Below are 283 nucleotides of genomic sequence, written 5' to 3' on the forward strand. Positions count from 1 at the left end.
ATAAATAATGCAGAAAATAAAACAAAAAAACTGGAAAAAAATTTGAAAATAGCAACAATAAGTATTTTGTTGTAAGTAGAAACAAAATAAAATAAATAAAGCAACAAAGAAAACAAAAAAACAAAAAAAGTGTTTTCAAATTTGAAAACTAATGGCACTAACAGAAAGTTTATAATTTTTCTAAAACTAAAAACAAAAAGAATTAAAAAATAAAGCAAAAAACAAAAGAAAATAAATAATGCAGAAAACAAAACAAAAAACTGGGAAAAAAATAAAAATAGCA

The sequence above is a fragment of the Triticum dicoccoides genome, chromosome 3B (genome assembly GCF_002162155.2).
Source record: "Triticum dicoccoides isolate Atlit2015 ecotype Zavitan chromosome 3B, WEW_v2.0, whole genome shotgun sequence".
Taxonomy (NCBI): domain Eukaryota; kingdom Viridiplantae; phylum Streptophyta; class Magnoliopsida; order Poales; family Poaceae; genus Triticum; species Triticum dicoccoides.